This window comes from Dromaius novaehollandiae, chromosome 12 (genome assembly GCF_036370855.1).
Source record: "Dromaius novaehollandiae isolate bDroNov1 chromosome 12, bDroNov1.hap1, whole genome shotgun sequence".
Taxonomy (NCBI): domain Eukaryota; kingdom Metazoa; phylum Chordata; class Aves; order Casuariiformes; family Dromaiidae; genus Dromaius; species Dromaius novaehollandiae.
The window spans coordinates 13,152,051-13,172,353 of NC_088109.1; the positions used below are offsets into that span (position 1 = coordinate 13,152,051).

The 20,303-nt window shown below is 37.4% G+C and overlaps 1 protein-coding gene and 1 long non-coding RNA gene across 2 annotated transcripts in view; both read right to left on the reverse strand.

The window, feature by feature from the left end:
* The window catches only part of EEFSEC (eukaryotic elongation factor, selenocysteine-tRNA specific), a 128,980-nt gene that overhangs the window by 66,636 nt on the left and 42,041 nt on the right, over window positions 1-20,303 (reverse strand). The gene's annotated exons all lie outside the window — the stretch shown is intronic.
* LOC135329698 (uncharacterized) lies at window positions 648-9,261 on the reverse strand. Its single transcript, XR_010391271.1, has 2 exons — window positions 9,094-9,261; window positions 648-6,831 (listed from the first exon to the last, which is right to left on the reverse strand). It is a non-coding gene; the product is annotated as an uncharacterized LOC135329698 (long non-coding RNA).

Consider the following 20,303-nt stretch of genomic DNA (forward strand, 5'->3'; position numbering starts at 1 on the left):
CAGTGATCTGGTTACCCTTCTGTTAGGTTATTTCTTTTTACTTAATGGAGTAGGTCAAAAGCAATTGAGAGTGGAAAGAGGAGGTCAGTATTAGGTCATAACCTTGGAGTTAAAGGCTCACTAAGGAAAACAAACACGGAGTGAACAGAAAGCTGCATTTAAAAATAAAATCTGTAACGAAAAATAATATTTTCAGGTCTGTTCACTTCTGTTTTGACAGGCCAAGGGAAAAAATAAGAAATAAGTTCTTATGCTCATTTCTTTTCCATGAGCAAAATTCTCTTGTCCCTTCTCTAAAATAAGCTCATTAATAAAAAGCCATGATTTACACACAATGAAACAAAAGTGATGAATAATTACTGAGAGATCAGGTAGGCTTTGTTAATTGTGGCAAATGTTAACAGCAATCGTGGTGATTTGTGTGTATATATTATATATGTATTCTAGAAGATACTTGGACTCTAAATACAACAACATTCTAGTGCAATGCAGCATCAAACAAGCAAACAACTATGCACATCAGTACAAATCAAATGATACAGTGCTACTCCTAGTGAATTCTTTGTGCTAATTATAGTCAAAACAAAGGCTACCTCTGCTGTGAGAACAGAAGGAAAAAGGCATGAATAACTATTCAGACTTGAGTGTCTTCTGCAATAATCCTTTTTATTTTATGAAATTAAGAACAATTGGTACACAAAGTCTTATAACTTTTCCTTGATGTAGGATTTTTAAAGTAGTAAATTTTACACAGTTGAACTGGAAAGCAATGTCTAATCCAAGCCAGCAACAGTGTTTAGGATTAGACAAGTAAATTTATATCTTCTGCATTGTATAATATTTTCGAAATCTCAGCAGTTGAGTCTAGAGAAAGAACAAATGGATTTATCCCTACCACCTTGGCAGATAATGCTAAGCTATTAAAGGAACAAAGCAGTACAGTGCAAAGTTTGACAGAGCAAAAACAAATTCAAATGCATAGATACGTGGTAGAAAAGAGTCAGGTTTATAATGATGATTTTGATGCATCTATTCACATGCAACTGAGTGAGGAAAGAGAAAGGGCAGAAAAATGAAGGGAAAAAAATGGGGTAAAGAATGAAGAAACTGCACCTTATGAAGTTGGAAATAACAAAGCTAGAATGTAATGGTCATCTGCTAACAAAAACAGCATTTACCACAGAAAGCTGCCATATGATATCTTATGAAATAAGAAATTCACACTTTTTTTGCCTCTGAGCTACATCCTGGTACCAAAGGGTTACTGTGCTTTGAAAACCTTCACCAACAGCCTTACTAAACATTTAATATTTTTCTTTCTGCTTTCTTAAAGGCCCCAGATGTGCTCTTGCAGATCAAAAGAGACCAACTTATAAAGTTAAACGAAATCAAGGGCTTTTGTTCTGAGGCATCGTTGCTGAACTAATTATTCCTGGATGTTGTTTAATGAAATAGTGGTGCCATATATTAAAACAGTTAACAGGATGAGTTGCATGAGTTATAGGAAAGGTCTGATCTGGGATTATAAATTTAAGTTTTTCTTCAAAGGAGATGAAACAAACTACTCAGAACTCCCCAGTACTTTCTGTCACTGGAGGACTGAAATAAAGGAACCCAAAATGTATGAAAGCTGAAATATTATTCTACATATTTACCCTTTCCTGGATGATGGAGAACTGAAGATGGGGGAGTTCAAAAATCTCCCAAGATTCTTTAAGATGAAGGAAATTAAGATCTTGGCTATCCTGTCTATTCCCCGAGTGTTACAAAGTGTGGGTTAAAATAAATGTAGGTAAAGTCTTAGGAGCAGTTTTATTTTACATGTATCTAAGAAAAACAAGAAGCCATTCTCATCTTGAACAACCCAGAACAAATAATTATCAGACCAATTAATAAGCACTTCTATTAAGGGGGGGAGGGAGGTAAAGGGGCATCCCAGCATGAAATTATTAGTAGAATTGGATCTTCTGCACAATTCTGCAATCCCCAGCTACACCAACATTTTTGGTAAAACACTTAAATAACTATATGTTTACATTACTGAGAGAAACAAAAGGCACTAGAGATCCCTAAGGACATCTCAGGATAGGAAGGGAGTTTTTCCAGAACCAATGGCTCCTATACAGCAGACAATAAACACTTCACTTCCCTACTGATAGTCTCTTCTGTGTTTGTATTTTACAGCCTGACACCAGCCAACCCAACACTTGACACCTAATTAACAGACCGAGGAGCTGGAGGTCCATATATTGATCACACTAAATGGGATTAGTGTGAAATAAAAAGTTCAAAGGGTCTTGACCAAACTTCACCACAGCCAGCTGTGACAGCTGCAATGAATTTGCGTATGCAGTGCCCCACACTTTTATTGAGAGGTCTGGCACACAGGAATATGCAGTAGCCTATGAGATCACGAAGGTTCACCTAACAATGTCAGGCTCTGTAACTGTAGTGACTGACTGAGGAAAAAAATCCTCTTGCTTGTTTGCATAGGTCTTTTTGATTAACTCATGAAAAGGGTCTCCCACCTCTGGTACAACAAGCATTTACAATAGAAGCAGAGTTGCGACTTCTTTGCCTCTCAAGGATTTGTTAACTTGCTATGGAAGAGCTGTCCAATTTGGAAGAAAAAGAAAAAAAGAACACTGATTGTAAAAGTAGTAATTCCTGACGTGTGCTGCAAAGCATACCAGGTATATTCTGACAATGACAGCCAGGAGCTATATTCAAATGAAAGAATTCCAAACTATTTTATCTTTTAACACATTTTTTATTTGCCTAAACCTCTCAGCTGTCATCAGATGAATAAATATTTCTACACCTTCCCCGCCACCCCTGTCTTTTTAGTGACAGGCCTACTAACATCATTTTTAAACTTTCAAGATCCAAACCAATTACAGCTTGCATCAATGTATTTCAGTATTTCTAAACACCTATGCAAATTAATTTCTTATTTAAAACAGGTGAGCCTCTTTCCTAGTATCAGGTATGGGACATGGGAAACATACTGTGATTCAGTAAAGGAATCAAACACATTCTGCAGAGATGTGCAAGCACTGCTGAAGTATGGTGAAAGCACAACAGGATTCTCCTGCCTCACCAGAATATGCAGCATAAACTATGAGCAAAATTCAGTTTCACTATTGTTGGTGTTTATTTATTGGTTTGCTTTATGATTTACTATGTGTTAGAATACTTTCCAAAAAGGTGAAGAAAGATCTGTTCGGGGAGTTTGCACCCTAACGATAAGGAAATAGTCATCTGTGAGGAGAAAGAGAAGGAAAAGAGCCAATTTACAAATTGTTTTAATCAATTATGGGTCTTTCAAAAGGAAACCGCATGTGGACCATGAAGGGACCTTAAAAATAAGTTCCCTCAGGTTGCAACATGCATGAGTAACACAGAAAATGCCACTACAGCCATCATGCAAAAATACCTGGCAACAGATTGCCAAACAGAAGCTTGGGAAAGGCAAGGAGGACAACCTGAAGTTTACGAAAGAGTGAACTGGAGCACTGTAACATTGGCATTTCACATAGCAAAGCACAATCTTTTAGCAGTTTATACAGTACCATGACATAACAAAACCTGCTTTTCTTACTTTTTGTTTCTCTCCCTTTTCTATCTATGCATATCTCTTCTGCTCCTATCTAGAGTTCTTTCTTTGCAGAACCTTCCATCTCCTATCCTGTGAGGTTTCACGTCTATTCCCTGCCCAACACATCTGCTAGGACCTTCACCAAAATGGCCAATGAAGACTTTACATGTCCAGAGTATACACTTTTGCCCTATCTGCAGAGTCAGAACTATAAGACTGCTACTGTCACTCCCTCACAGCCTTGAGAGATAGAAACTTTGCTTTTTAAGTTAAAGCTGAGTTTATGCATAATCCAAAATGTGCAGGCCACAAGAAATACACCAAAACGACTGGATCCAGTCTAAAGTAAGCTTATCTAGCCTATCCACCAATGCAAGAATCTTTTCTGTATTCGTTATATTCTTTAAGATTTTTTTCCCCCCATGTAGTTTTAAATGTTCTATCAGATCTTCTGAAGCATTCCTTCATGATCAGATTTCCTCGTTTGCAGTTTTTTCACTGTAACTACTAGGTCTCAACAGCTGCCATTCTCTAAAATACTGGAGTGGATTATGAATATCTTAAATAGTGCAAAACTGCATCACCACTTTCTCTCAATACATTATACATGTTGTAATTGTATGTACCTTTTCAATTTAAAATGATTAAGAAATACCTGAGGATAAAAAAGCCCAATACTATGGAGGTAGACATCTTGAAAAAAACGGTATAAAATTAAAAAGCACTCAATTAGGTTTGTTCACAGCTAAAGACTAGGATAGATGCATAATATCAGAAGAACATTTTTAGTGTGACAAAGGCAACAACTCACACAGGGAAGTTTGCAACATTGAAACACTAGCTAGTTACTGCAGCTTTTCATAGCCTCTTCAGGATGTACACGCTACTATGGTGGTCACCATATCTACCAACTGTTCTTCATTAGCCAAAACATTCTTCTCTCAAAAACCAAAACAGCATTTGCTCTTTCAGGGCAGTATTACACAGAGGATATCTGTGTTTATCTCTGTGGAAATCAATGCTGAACTTGGACTGCATATCCAGAAGTTGCTTTTAAATTCAGCAAAAAACCACTGTCTCCCTATGCCACAAATTTACATTGTCTTTATTCTAAAATGCATTACTATTCTTTTACAGTGAATATGGACATAGAAGATACCCATCACAGTGAGACTCCAAGATGTGGCTACTTGCACTTATAAGAGATGAGAATAAGACATAATTCGGGGTGCACTCCCTAGTCCTGTGTTTTATGGGTTTTTGGTACAACTTCCAGGCTTGAAAAAAAAAAATCATAATTTTATTGGAAGTGACTAGATACCTTTATTTAGGGAGAAAAACGGAAATGCCTCCAGTAAGTTAGGAGTGAATCTGAAACTAAAAAATGTTTGTATCATTCAAAAGAAAAATGTCAATGTTAGAAAGTCTTGCTATTACAGTCAATGCTGATTAGAGGAAAGCAAGTCAGCAAGCTGGTACAACTGGCTGAAGTTTTATTGCTGTCTCTGAACAGGATGAGTGGGGGAAATGATAATTTAGGCATAGATGAGGCCAGATAAAGAGACAAATAAGCAAAGCTTTTAACTTGGCCAATAAGCCAAGCTTGCAAAGCCACTTTAAGTAGATGCTTGCTCCAAACTAAAGAGACCTAACCAAGCATCATCAAAACGAAGGCGAACAAAGTGCAACACTTAAACATATATTTATATACCACTTTATATTCCAGGGATAACATGTATACATCACAGCCTTTCAGAGGATTAGATTTAGAGGACCAAGAATTTAAAAAATGAAATTTAACAGTTTTAATTAAGACAGCTGCCATCAGCCACGTAAATATTCGTTTTCCATCTTTGCTGAATGGCAAAACAGTATGTATCTCTGTTCTGCCATATCATCACCCTTTAAATACATTTTATAGCTATGACAGGTGTTTTTCCCTCCTTCCTGCAAAAGGTAGATATATTTATTGCCTTTGGGATTTTTTTTACTTTATTAGTGTGGGATAAATTATACACTGTTTGGAAAACATTTCACCCCCTTATTTTTCTAAAGATATTATTTAAGACCCCAAAAGGATGTTAACATTCAATAAAAGCATAGGGTAGCCTATTAGAGTATCAAGTCTGACATATTATCTGAGGCAAAGGCCGATTTCAGTTGCTTCAGGGGAAAAACGCCAAACCCCAGTACCTTACCAACTGTGCAGTAGCAAAAATGAGGTCGTAATGAATTCCCATCTAACCGTCAATAGTGGATTCCAACTACTGTGCTCACAGGAGAAGTGAAAATATTGACAAAACATAATACCATTTTTCTGATAAAGTGGTGATCAAGGCTTCAGAAAACCTCACACAGATATAAATCTGCAAAGAAAATCAGGTTCCAGCTCCAACTTTGCTCTCTTTAGTCTTGTTAGACTCCCAGTGTATGAAGGGGTGAGCTCTCATTCTGCACAGAGTATGAAATAGGGATGCTAGAATGAGGGTTAGCACCAAACTTAAATAGCCTTGCTATTATAAATTTCAGTAGAAGGACTATTAGTTAAACTGTGTGGGTTTTGTGGTTTAATATACATTCAAGCACAAGTAATTTTTCTACAAGTCTTTGGCTCCATCTGCTGACTTTTAATATTAAAAATAATTGATGAGGCTGAGAACATTCACGACTTTGGAACACAATTTTCTTTTTTCTAAAGCCTTCTACATTTTTGTAAGCGGAGTTCAAAAGGTATAACTAAATATATTGAGGGTGAATCTAACGATTTTGTCAGTGAAAAAGATCTTGAAGCAACAATGAACCAGCCTTGAGGAGAAGGTACCTGAATGAGCTTGGGCTGTACAGGAGGTAGATGAATCTTTCTTCGGAGACCAGCTGGACTCCTATTTAAGCAACAGGTATGCAGCTAGATGGTTACATCACAGAATCACCCAGCAATTAAGTCCAAATCCCAGAAGTGAGATGGTAAGCAGAATAATAAAAGGAAGTGAAGGTCCATACCACAACCCTTGCAAGAGCTTCTTGGAGACATTTGCTTGACACCTGCCTATGTTGGTTTCAGCTTCTCCCCTTTTCACTGAGCCGTCTGCTTCACAGAAACTAAAGCTTGTTGTATTTACGAATAAAAGTCCAATAAAAAAAATATACTCTGAAGGTTCAAAAGTCCCAACAGTTGTCTGTCTCAGCACTGATGTATTTTGCATTATTGCGGAATTCTGATCGTTATCCGAGTGCTATGAATTCAAGATAGACAGAATTTCTACATTAAAAAAATTACACTTAATAGATTTAATATACTCTTTAAATATAGCAGAAAGAAGTCTTAGACACAATCTTAGGGTAGTGTGTTCTGGGCTTTTTCTTTCTTTTTTTTTTTTTTGATACTTTCACAAATCTTAAATAGTTAGAGAACCATTTCAACAGTACAAATAAAATTAAGCTGCAGCAAATCATAGGCCATTTCTTAAAGTTAAGCAATTAACTCATCGTTAAATAAAAGCAGCCTGATTTGCATGAGCATCAAGCTCTTGTAGCTGCAAATAATTTGAGTGGGAACTGGGATAATCAGCATCTCCGAAAAATCTTTTTTTCCCTTATAAGTACCCACATTAGAAAATTTGACAAAAAATCCACCAACAACAATTTTCAAGACTTCCTGTGCCATCTCTGTATACTCTGAAAACCACGTTCCTCTTATCAGTGTATGAGACAGGGGCAGTCTGTTAAATCAAGTAAAACTTGTCAAAAAATCCTGCTGGATATGGGGGAGTTCTTGTTTTTTTTTTAAAAAAAAAAAACAATGCTATTCACAGCTCCTCTATCAGCCTACTGAAGTTTTAATATTTGATTACAGGCACAAGTTAAAAAAAACAGAATCCATTTAGAATCCATTTCTCCATTATTTTTGCGGGGGGGGGGGGGGGGGGGGGAAGGGATGGGGGTTGGAATAGAGATAAGCACCAAATGAAGCCGTAAGTGTGATCGAACAGAATCTGAACCAGACCCTAAAGCTCAGCCTTTACCACAAAGGTGTGAGAAAAGTTCATTTTTATAGCTTTACAGAAAATACCACCCCTTTTCTGAAGTTAAAATACAAAAACTCTCACATACAGCATGAACCACAGATATTGTAATATCACCAAAGTTTCTTTTAAAACTATTAAATGTTTATAATCCACCATTCACAGCTCACACTGAAGCTAAGGAACACATTAGAAGTGCCACTACTTTTTAAAAATTGAAATAAAACAGATTAATTCAAATTCTGAACAAAGGCCCCCAAGAAATGTTAACATGATATGAAACATTAAGAAAATATATGACTTTTACAGGGATATATTCCAATATAGATATAAGCCCAATAGATTCAAAAATATATTTATGCAAAGGTTCACTTAGGAAAAATTATCATCATCTGATTTGAGATGGAAAGAGACTTTTACATTAAACTTAAAATATGACATTTAAAGATTAAATTTAACCTCCTTTAAATGTGATTTTCCATATATAGGAAAATAGCAAGAAAACAAGCATGCACATTTTAAATAACTGCATAGTTATAAAAATTTTATTGCACCACTGTTCTCTCCATTGAAGTCTATCTAAATCCTGACACTAGTAAAACATACCAGTTTAAGATACTGTAGCTAGATGACACTGAACAAATGAAAGGATTAAAACTTCACTGCAGAGCAGAAGAAACACTGTCCAGAGAGAACAATGCAATGCAAAACAAAAAGCAATAATGCAATGTTTGATTTGTGAATTTGCACTCACTACACCAGATAACTTTAACATTATGGATTCAAAAGCAACATTAACTCAGCCCACTATACACTGTGATGTCTAATGGTATGTTTTTACAACTGTTTGTAATGTATAAGTTAAACAGCCTAAGTCTCTCTTGCGAATCACACCATAATCACAAAACTCTGACTAAATGTTATGTTTCCTTTTACTTTCCCATTTAAGTTTGAGGTAAAAAATGAATTTTTATCCATCTCTGTTCCTGTATACGAGTTTTCAAAATATCTTACCAATATCAAATAGTTTAACTTCATTCCACCTTGACAGACAAGAATTAAAATCTTAAAACACAAACTGGAGAACAAATAGATCATGCTCTTGCTTTTTTATCAAAATTCAAACAGGAAACTTGATAAAAAAACAAGAAATTGAATAGAACTGCATCTTCTCATTCTTATTTGTGTGTTTTTACTATAAAATTAAAATTATCTTTTAAAATGCTGTTTAGTTTCCTCGCAATAATCTCTCTCTAAAAAAGAAAATGACACAAGCAGCAATGGAATTCCACACTGATGAAAATATCCTCAGTGTTACTGATAACACATCAAATAAAGAGCCTTCATCTTCTAGGTGTTTTAAAGATTACATATGAATGGAACCAGCTAAATCCACAACTGCCTTCCCTAAATACGTTCTTGTTGCTTGCCTTACCTCTAAACATTTTCTAATATTCCCAACTGTAAACTTACGAGTTGGCTTCAAAGATTTTTTTCATGGAATTTAAATCTTCCAGAGCGTCTCTCAAAATGGGGAAAGATTCTGATCTCACAGAAGACATCCATTTATGTGCAGTCTGGATATATCAGGCATCTGGGAAAAAAGACTGAGTTCATGATAGAACATTCTTGGAACATCTGGGTAGGTCAAAAGTTATAAATGCACGTAACTATCTTCTTCAAAACTACCAGCTCAGGTGGAGCTGCATTTGATGGAGCCCTTTCTAAACATCAGTCTGGAAATAAAAGTTCCAAAATCCAAACAGATAGGATGTGTGGGAAAGAGCAAAACAAAGCAGGGACACAAGCAGAAGAAACAACTTGAAAGAAATTTGAATCTTTAACAGCATTGTTAAGAATGATTAGTGCAGAGTTGTAAGATACATTTGTAATCTGTTGGCGCATAGATATATCATGATTTCCACCAACCTGACATTTCCACCTTCTTGCCACTATTTTGGGAACTGCATGCCTGATAAATATTCATACATCATATAATTTATTTAATAAATCATGTTGAACTTCAGCCTCAGGTATCATCTCAGGCCCACATTTAGCCTCATGGGAAGCCGCAGCAAGTTAGGACCCCACTCCTGCATTACCACACAGGAGAATAACCTCCCATAGTGGAGGAGGAAAAAAGATGGACCTCCCAAGGCCAAAGACATCCTTAATAACCTCCTCCTACAGTCCAGTTAATGAAGTCTCCAGTACTAGCCTTTGACAATACTGGAATGAAGTATTAATCTGAGGGTCCTTACCAAATTAAAAATATATTTTATGAAAACAAACATGGCTCCTCAAATGAACATCAGGTCAACACCAGAAAAAGAATACTTACTTGAAATAGAAACACCAATACTTCTGAAAAAACATGATTCCTATTGAATCACCACCTGTCTCCAACTCTTTCCTAAAGTCCACGGCAGGACTCTGTTTTCATTTTATTTTACAAAGATTTGTATACTACTTTGCATTTAGATTAAGCTAACTGGTGTTGATTTGTATTGATCCAAACCCGACCTCCAAGGCCAAACTTATTGTAGTCATTTAATTTAGTTTTACTGGGCATTTATTTCAGTCTTTGTAAAGACATATTTTTAAGTTTCCCTTACGCTCCTCTTTTCTGCAGTTTCATTCTGAGTGTCTGCGGTCTACCTGCACATTCCTCACCCCCGAGACACTTTCTGGTATTGTCAACTATTCTCCCCAAGCAGGATCAACGTCTTCAACTAGGCAAAACAAATACCACAAACAGTATCCATACCTCAAAACTGAACTAGTTTATATCAACAGATTTTTCCTTCCCTAAGCAATCACTTAACTCACTTGCAGTCCTATGTACTAAGTACTGCGCATCAGACAAACTCTTCCAAGGATGGTTAACATAAAAGTCTATTGAAATTCATTATATACTGAATATTATATTAAGAAAAAGCACCTACAACATAGCAACTATAGCAAAAAAACAAGAATGAAGTGGTTAGATGAATACTGGGAAACAGCAGAAAAACTTTAAGAGGTTCTGTAACCTAACATATAACTTAAGTGCATCATGAATTTCAATACCTCCTTCCCATTTAAAAAAAATACTTTTATTCACATCTGCACATATAACAGGATCACTGTTTCCAATAAGTTTATGTGTTCCCATTCCTAATTTCTGCCTCCTGAACTGAACAAGCAGTAAGGGCATCTCAGCCATTCTTTTGCAGAACCACTTACACACCATATATTTGGAAGATATTTTTTAAAAATCCAGCTGCCCAAACAGAAAAATGGGTCAGCTGGTAAATTCAACTTTCACAAAGGTCTGATAGTTTTAAGTCAATTTAAGCACATATTTAAAGCAGCATTAGTTACAGTGACTCCTTTAAAAGAGTATTTGACCTTTACACTGCGATTCCTAAAGTGTGAAACATTTATTCTTGATTATTTATTCATCAGAGGAAAAAGAAAAAAGCCAACTGTTTTATGGCACAAGCTTTCAAGCTGATTTTTATAACCGTGAAGACCCTGGGAGTTTGTAGTTTTCGTTTCAGTCAGTTACAAACAAGTATCTGTATCTAGGCATTTTTATCATGCTTATCACAACGCTATCTGGGCAGCTTACATAATTATATTATTCCAACAGATACTGTAAACATTGTTTCCCCATACTTTTTATTTTCTTTCATCATAAAAGTGCACTGGTTATTATAATACAGCATTACAGGAATGCCCTGGTGAAGCAAGGCATTTTACATTTAGTTCGGGCAATACGTGTTAACAATACACATTACTGTCACAGGCAGATGACAACAGGCTCAGGTGATGAGCTGGAACAGAAATATTTAAAGAGTAAAGGCAGTTCTCTGACATTTTCATAGTAATAACATAGAATTAAATTTAAGGAGTTTTATAAATGTGGGAGGAAGGGTATCTCAAACACACAGTACAAAGCATGAAATCTGAAGGACTTCCTATGGTGTTTTAACAATATTCCTTGAAGAAAATATTCTGGTGACAGACTAATTTCAGATTGCTTGGCACCTACTCAGCAGTCTATGCTATTCCTTCCTCTGGTCAAATCTACAGGTTTATCTTCAACAATCTTAGTTGAGTAAGGTTAAATAGGGTTTTCAATATTCAGATCCTATTTTTTGCCAGTGCCTAGATCTGAGGAGATCTTTATGATATACAGACCATGGCTTAGTCAGCACAGTGCTTGTGGAATTGTTTTGCTTCTTAAAAGCCTGATCAAACGGAGAATTGTACTGTACATGGATGACCAAGGAAGAACAAAAAGTGACATTCCCTTCCTTCATTCCAGTTGCTGAAATTTTGCCAAAGCCTCCAGCACTTGAACTTAAATATTTAAAACATGATAGTTACTCGTTGCCCTAACTAAGCCTACGCGTACTAAAGTTACATTCACAGCAGGAATGCAATGTGAAAGCTATGTTTACCATACAGGAGGTTACCTTTCCAATTACTATTCAAGCGTTCCAGTAAGATTCCTGTTCAAACTACATGTGTACGTGCATGTGGGTCTGTTTTCAATTGAATTGTATCAAGAACAATTCTACCTGATAAATTAAAAGAAATAAAAATAAAAAAGTTAATGACCTGGCAGCAGTAATGCTTAAGCAAACAAGTTTTACAAACACAAAACAGCCATCCTTTGCTTCAAAAAGTTACCATAAAGTTTAAACAAAAGGCATTCGGATAGAAGTTTGTGATTACTATAACAACATCCATTAACTTAGTTTCAAACTAATCTTGGCTGCCAGGGTCACCATACCCAAGAAAGCAACACTTGACCACTGGAGCAGCAACTGTTCTACAGGAAATGCTGCCTAACAAGCGTGCACATTTTGTTCAGCTGCATCCCAACCACAGCTCAAGTCACCTTAAGATGTTTCTTCTCCTGTACACTGCTTAGTGTAACACATTAGATGGTTCCAGGACTCCATTTTAATAAAAAGTGCAAGACGGATTTAACCCTATGAAGTCCATAGCTGGCGTATCCTGTAGAGGCGGCATTGGAGCCTGCATGTCCATCTTCAGAAACTGCTCTCTAGAGGATAGCAATATTCAATGTTTATCATGTCTTTTCCTCTTCTCATCTTTGTCTTGTCAGACCTGCTCTAACTATGGCTGATGGAAATGAGTTCGAAAGAGCCATCTTAAGGTTTCTCATCTGACCTTGACTGATTCTGGTTTCAAGCATCAGCGGTTTTAAGCCAAGATGTACAGCAGTGTGTCTATGCAACTTGTTCCTTAAGATGGCAACAAAGGCTGAGAAAAAGGAGGGAGAAAAAGTTCCTCCAAACTATGGTGAAAGTGGAAAAGATCAGTCACCTCAAAAAACAAACTTTAAGACTGGTAAAGAAGCTGGAGATGGAATACGATGGGCAGGAGAAGTGGAATAAAGAACAGATGAGGGAAACTAAAGTAATAAAGATAAATCTAAGTATCACAGCTTAATAGCTTAGGTGTTTGGTTTTTTCTTTTTTCAAATGAAACCTGCATATCCATTTATCCTTAAACATCTTGTAGTAACGAAGCTGACTCACTCACTAGTGCAACATACAAGAGCATTTCCATTCCTGCAATTGCAGCAACCTTTAGTATTGGGCTACTGAACTTCTCTGGCAGATCCAGCAACCCAGTATGTTTAATAAAGCCCAAAGAGCTACAGCATACCGAGCATCACAGACAGTGCTAGAGCCAGTTGTGCAGGACTAGGCATGGAAGTCACATCTGCCAGCAACCCTCATGAGTCAGGAAAGTGCACTAGTGCTGCAAGCTAGTGGGGAAAATGCCTACATCGCAGGAGCGCATGGAACAGTCACTAGTGAAACTGTAGTGCCTAGACCAGCCACTGAAGCTCCCTACCCATAGTGTTTTCATGTCAGTTTATTTGTTTGCTCTTCTTCAGCTCAATTTCTTTCCCGCCTTGTATTTCTGTAACAACTTTCTTCAGCTCTTCTAACAGTTCTCATGAGACAAGTATCTACTAAAATCTAGACAGAAGTGTAATTTGATTTCTCTAAGAAAAAAAATCAATCACTGTATCAAAGAGAAACATCAGTTTCATCTTACACAATCTAATTTCATTTTCTCAGATAATGAAGTTGAGACGATCATTTCAAACCCCGCTAAACAGGGTTCCACTTCTTCAAGAGCTCAAGGCAATAACAATTCTCTGTAGCAAAACTCTAAAGACAAAGTTACATATGTGGCAGCAGCACAAAAAATGCCCTTCAAAATGTCTCATGCAACCAGCTAGTGCTGCAGATAATCTGGAACAAACCAGACGGTATCATAGAGTAACTGCACAAATTAAAATTCATCTTGGAGAGCAGTACAGTTTCCAGCAATGCTGCACTTTCATGCGTACCCTGGATCCCAAGGTATCTTTAAATGACTGTTTAAGTGGACAGAAGCACTGACACACAAATCTTTCCTTTTCAGATCCACCCAGGAAGAAACTCACATACTACTTGGTGATTTTTCTAATTCATTGGAAGGCATTTGTATCCAAACGCCATGCAGCTGGCAGGGAGCATACAGTACATCTAGACCCTTAAGAAAAGCTGCAGATGAATTTAAGTATTTGAAGAGTTAATTGGCCCGCACTGACCAGGCCACTTCTCTGCCTACACAGATCACATTAGACACACAAGCTCCAAAAATACAGTGTATGGTTTGGATTAGCACTGCTCAGATTGGCTGTTCTACCCCTGGCTTTCTTCCCTTCTACTTTGACCAAGTAGAAAAAAATTTTTAAATGCATGATATACATTCAGCTCCCTTTCTATTATATCTTACCCCTGGTCCTCAATAAAATAAACCTTAACACAAACCTTGCTCCCTGTTTCTATTGTACCTGCACACTGCTTAATAAAAATTGCTACTGATGTGAACAACACTATAGCACTTCAGTAGTTGGCAGTGAAACAGCAACATGCACATAGCCTCCTGAACTTTTATTAAGTCCAAAATTAGAAATATTTCTTACAAACTTAAAATAGATTGCATTCCTTTAGCATCTTAATTTTTGAAAGAGTGAACAAAAAAAGAAGTTAAAAATAACAGTAAGAAGTTACATAAATATACATTAAAAAATGAGGGAATTGGTCTTTAAAGGAGCTCAGCATCTGCTACTCCTATTCTCTCATGAGATCAAGCCAAAAAGACTTGAGAAGTTTTTACTGCCAGATCTAAATTTCATTCCACAGGCACTGGATCAGGTCTTTAATCCTTTACTTAACCACAAAGAACTGTGCTGAGGAGTATAATTCTTCCCAAATAACCGATGGTATCCTAAATGTTGAAAGCAGTACTTTCCAGCATGAGCCAAATCCTGTATGTTTTACTTTTAAGTAAATGCCACAGCTGATGCAAAACCAGTAGGATTCACACTGATGTTTTCTAGGAAAGTAGAAAATCTCCAAAAAACAAACCCATGCTTTAGAAGTGGCAGACAATTTAAAAAAACAGTTCAATACTGGTACTGAATTAAACTGCATGTATAACATTATTTATATATGCTTAATTTATTGACTTAGGATTTAAGATTCTTATATTTCATTACCCACAGATTTTAATATGTATTATGAACTGCCTTCTTACCAGGAAACAACTTTATCGGTTACATTTCCTTAATTCAGCTTTTTCCCCCCTTGATTTTCTGAACTGCTCTTCTTCACAATACTACAGTGAAAAGAAGGAAAGTTGGCTGAAATGTATATCAAAATAAACACATACTGATACAAGAAGTTATAACCAAGCTTCCAAGGAAAATGGAAGATGAAAATTAAAACATTTCTAACCATCACAGGAATTAGATAGTAGAACAGCCTTCCCAAAAAAGTAGTAGGACAAAACAACTAGTCTTAAGTGGATCTTAGTAACTTCCAGTCAAATTATTTGACATGATTGTTACCACAGTAAGAAAATGGTACTCAGTGACTACATTTTTTTCCTATCGTACACCCCCAAGAAAGGCAGCACAAGAGATTTCACAAACAAGTCATGATAGAGGTGGGCTAGGCTTCCTCCCCAGCAAATATACCTCAGCAATTTAAAGGATGTTTCTATCAGTATTGAACAAGGAAAGGGGGGGGGGGGGGGGAAGAAGCAGCCTTGGAAAAAAGACACAGAAACGGCACTCAAATACACTCAGAAAATTTAGCAAGGGCTCGCTACTCACAGTGCAAAAGGTAGTCAAGGTACCCTGAACTTCAGAGGTGGTACACTACAGGGGCCAGCAAATGGAAAATGAAAGTGGTAAAAATGTATTTAAGAGATTTCACCATGAAATTCTGTATATAAATGTCTTCATAGTACAATTCAGTGGATTTTGATCCAACATGTTTTCTGAGATTTATATACAGGGATATTTTCCCTGACAAGACCTAAATAGTGCCACTCTATATGATCTTGAAAAAAGACCTTAAATATACTGCAACTAGTTCTTACTACATTCATATACTAAAGCTAATTAGAGGTCCTGGGATGTCAGAGAAGCTGAAGTATTCATGTGGGCAAAAGCAAATGCATGTTACAATTTGAATAGCTATACTGGTTTGAAGGGAATACTCTCGTAGCTACTATCTGGGTTATTCTATCAGATACTGGAGAATTTTTTTTTTTTTAATGGTTTAAGGCAAAAAAGCTACAGAATGTCTGCCAGAAACCAGACCAAGGTTATCTAGTCAACAAAGAAGTTTATAAAAGGTCTCTTATCATATGCTCAAGGTACATGATTCCATAAAACTTCTCAAAGGATCATGCTTACAAAATGGTACTTCTCAGGTTCAGAAAGTCAATATAATTTGACAGGAAATATGCCCTTGCCCAGTCAGAATCCACTAGGGGTTAAAACAGACACTCCTGTACTAGGAGACTTGAATAGAACAGAAGCAAGTTTCTAATTTTTCATACTCTGTCTCAGGTGGCTTCTTAAAAGTAGATCAAATTACTGAAACACCTTGATGACTAATCTCCAACTCAAGAGAAGCACTTCATAAACACTCTTGCAACTTTGAGATTTAAATGCTTAGTATTAATAACAGCAATTGTCTACTGCAAGCCTCAGGGATAGTGAAGGATGCACTCCCTATTAACCTTCCTCTTCCCCTTTAACAGTAACAGCTCAACCACATCAAGGAGATCAAAAAGCAGTGTCCAGAGGCTGCTCCCAAGGGCGATTCAGTCAATGGGTGTCAGTATGATTTGTTCGTTATTCATTTGTACTGTATTATACCAGATACATTATTCAAATCCAGCACACAGTGCAAAAAAAAGAGATCCCCTGCAGGTAAACATCAAAATAAACATTTATCAATAACTCAACTAGTCAACCTTCAAAGCACTCATGAACTTCTGACAAAATGCAGTACAAAACAGCATCATACTCTACTTTTATATAGGTTCCAACGGAGTTATTAACACCCACCAGCCATTCAGTTTGCATCAACTTGCTGTAATATTCCTCAATAATTACATAAAACAGGGCAGCTAAGAGCTCCAATAAAGCAAATAGCATGTTTCTATTTATTAGAAGTCATGATAAAAACAGTGGTCTATGTAGCTGGCTGTCACATACATGCTTTGTGGCTACTATATACCTGCAGCACTCAATCATAGGTAAGGCAATGCCAAGTCAACACTTTTGGGACAACCGCACATTATTGACAGATCAAGATCCAATTACTTTGCTCTGAAGCCAGCCTCCCTATGACTCAACTTCATCCTATCTCTCCGACTCTATATCCATTTACTTTGTACATCTCTGCCTCCTTACTACGTTCATGAAACAGAGCAAGTGATTCTTATCAACTAACTTGGAAATTTTTCTCCGATTCCAAATATCTCTGAACAGGAACATTAAAATATCATCTGTTTTATGCAATCTTACAGTATTTCTAATGTGCCTGCAATTGTGCAATTTAAGGCCATAATCCCTAACACTGGGCAGAAGGGATGAAGACTGCATACCCCACCACATTTTGCATTAGCTATCACACTGTTTTTTGTTTGTTTGGAGACAACCAACGTTAAGGACAAAACGTCAAGTCCTGGTTCTTGCCTGCTTTGCTTAGGCCTTCTAAAGAGCTGCTGCTCACAAGCTATTATCATTCTTCTCATCTGTATACAGAAGGTAGAGATACTTCTCCCCTACAGAAAATACACTTTACATTTTTAATTAAAGAATGCCATAAAAAGGTAAAACTCAGCAGTTGAATTTTCAAAAATCATGCTCATTTAAACTACATTCACTAAAATAAAATATACTTAGATCAACATTTTGAAACAATTAGGGGCCAAATCTATCAGTAAAATAAAATGAATCTCTATTGCAAAAATAAGAAATAAGAAATTCCCTCTATTCAGCTCTAGGAACTTTTATAAAGCAGAAATAAAAATGTCACATAAGTTGTTATAGCTTGTAAACTGTAGCACTGTAGAGACTGAAAGACCACTAAAGTAATCCTAACGGACGATCAGAATTCTGCCAACGCTATGTTTTTGCTGCAGAAATCCTAGGTTCACGCTCTTCAAGGTGGATTTCAAGTGCTAGTGAACAAATAGTACTAACTCAATTGGATAGTGAACTGTTTGCTGTGTCAAAGCTTTTTGCCAAACATATATAATTTTTCTTTTTGCTGTATGGATAATCAACCCCAGATGGCGATTTACATAGGCAACAGCATAAAGGAATCCAAACACTGCTGGTGCTCTCACCCTCAATCAGAGCAAGCATGGGCGTTTGAGAATGTCACTGTTTATTTTTAATTGCTGTGTCCCTCCTTTGTGCAGGTTCAAGCGGTCAAAGACGTCGAAGTCCATTAGCACAACTGGAAAGTGATGCCACTTCATTTGGTGAGAGGGTTCCTCAAATTTAAAAAGCAGCTGGTTTGTAATGTCCCTAAATGCCCAGTGGGCACCAGCTGTCAATCTCAGTTACCATAGGGTCAGGGCAAAAAAAGGTCAGAGGGAGTCAGAAACCACAATGTGTTGTGAAATGTGCTTCCTCCATTACCTTGTAGGCCTGAGAAAGGTTTGACCTTTCATAGGTATCCCAGCCTAACTCGGTGATGCTAGCAGGGGTAAGCACAACACACCATTCAAACCTACAAAAGTTGCTTCCTTTCACTGTGCTTTTGGCTTCCATACCTGTACAACAGGAATGTTCACAAGCTGCTCACAGCATAACACAACACAAATCTCCACCCACTACTGTACCACTCAGATGCGCTGGTTACAAACCAGTAAAAAGATTATTTTCAATTAGTATTAGTGGATTAAACTGAAGTTTTGAGGGAAGTGGTTAAAGCCATTAATGCCAAGTGATCTGGCCCCTCTTTGTCAATGCTCTGCTCATCTACTGCTCGCCTTTTACCTCACTGCTCCCTCAGCCACTGGAGGTGGGGCAGGGGGGAGCATCTTTTTAAAACTTAAAAAGTCTCTTTCTTCCTCTTAAACGCCCACTTGCAACAGGCAAGTTATTCATTACGTTGTCATTTTCTGCTGTCATATTGTTCCTAAAAGAGCAGATTGTAATTCCTAGATATATTTCTCTAAAACATTCTTGGACCTTACATGAAGAGCTAAGCAGTCACTTCCATATACAGTCTAGCTACGCATTCCTCCTTTGAAAGAAATAATTACCTTGCTCTGTCTCCCCACCAACTCCTGGAGCCCAAAGCGACAGGAAATTTGACCAGCGCTACCCCAAAGGGAAAGCAGCTGCCTTCGCTATGCAAGGCCCCCGTTGGGCGGGAGGCATCACTCACTGCACTCCTCAGCCTCGCACTCCTAATTGCTTGTCCCTCCGTGGAGCCCTTGTGCTGCCAGACCCCGGACAGCAAGCAAGAAACAAAGGAGAAGGGAAGGGACTCGGGCCAGAGGAAAGCAGGAGAGGCTGATGCAAGCCTAGCTAAGCCCAGCCCCTGCAGAAATTAAAGGCAGGGCTCCCAGAACGGGCTCCATGTTCCAAGCAGGAACACAGGCAGTGAGGAACTCCACTGGGAAAAGAGACATGTGGTGTGTATCATGCAAATTATTTTTATCCAAAGGTAATTATGATACATATCAGATGGCCCCAGCTACCACAGAAAAGTCTGAGGCTGACCTAAAATTAAATGCCACCTAGCAGTCCTTCACTTGCCCATGAAGTACAAGCAAAGATGAGAAAGCAGCACATCCACTCAGTGAAAGAAATAAGAGCCTTATAATAACAGGACTTCAGGATAATACTGACAGCCCTGAAAGGTCCCATCCTGCCACAAGCTGGCTACTCTTTGAATGCAACTGACTGGGACTATTTCAAGCAGCAGCTGCAAAACACTCAAGTTTTGGCTCATTCAGGGCAAATAACAAAAAGGGAAAGTCACAGAAGTCTAAAATCAGCACCTGTGAAATACACTGTGCTTATTCCAAGCATCGAGGTACCTTGATGTCTTTTAAAGAAAAAATATTTTTTAAGGAAATAAAATAGCAACAACGCTCAAGCAATTCAAAGGCCGTTGAAAGGCCTCTTGACTTTCTATATGCTAAAATTGCCATACTGCAGCAAGCCACATACTGCATCCCAGCAGCTCTCTCAGAGCATGCTGACATCAATTAAACACCCAGTAAACAAAGAATGTGCATCAAACATTTCAATACCCTCCTCTTGTCATCTCCTT